This window comes from Orycteropus afer, unplaced genomic scaffold (genome assembly GCF_000298275.1).
Source record: "Orycteropus afer afer isolate SDZICR_OR568_19922 unplaced genomic scaffold, OryAfe1.0 scaffold01057, whole genome shotgun sequence".
NCBI lineage: Eukaryota > Metazoa > Chordata > Mammalia > Tubulidentata > Orycteropodidae > Orycteropus > Orycteropus afer.
The window spans coordinates 323,745-324,412 of NW_006922644.1; positions in this window are offsets into that span (position 1 = coordinate 323,745).

Here is a 668-nt window from a genome sequence, read left to right on the forward strand (position 1 = left end):
TGATTATGTTTCAGCCCATAGTGCACCAGGTCTTTCGTCTTAGTATGTGTTAGTCTGGAAGCTCTTGCTGAAACCTGTTTGCGATGGTGACTGGCCCTGACGGTATTTGAAATACCACCTGGTAGAGCTTCCAACACTAACTCACCACAGTATGTTGGGTGGTGAGCAACACATTGATCTTCAGGCAAATCCCACTAAGATACAGACTCCTACTAATTGGTGAAATGACATGAATTCATCGAACAGCGTTGCTCCGTGAGCCATGGGTAGCCAAGTCACAGGGCTGCTTACAAAATGCAGATTCCTGGGCCCAACCCCAGAACTACTAAATAACAATATCTGGGACTGCAACTTGGTAATCTGCTGTCTTCAACACACCCAAGGTCATTCTTATATACACTATAGACTGAGAATAATAATAAGAAGAAGTGCATAAATAATAATGTACTTGATATATGATTGTTGTTGTTGTTGTTGTTATGTGCTGTCGAGTCAGACCTGACTCCTAGATACTCTTACAAAGAGCTCTGGTGGTGCAATGGTGAAGGCATTTGGTTATAACCAATGAGGTTGGTGGTTTGAACCCACCAGCTGCTCCATGGAAGAAAGATGAGGCAGTCTGCTTCCATAAAGATTTACAGCCTTGGAAACCCAGTGGGGGTTGCTAT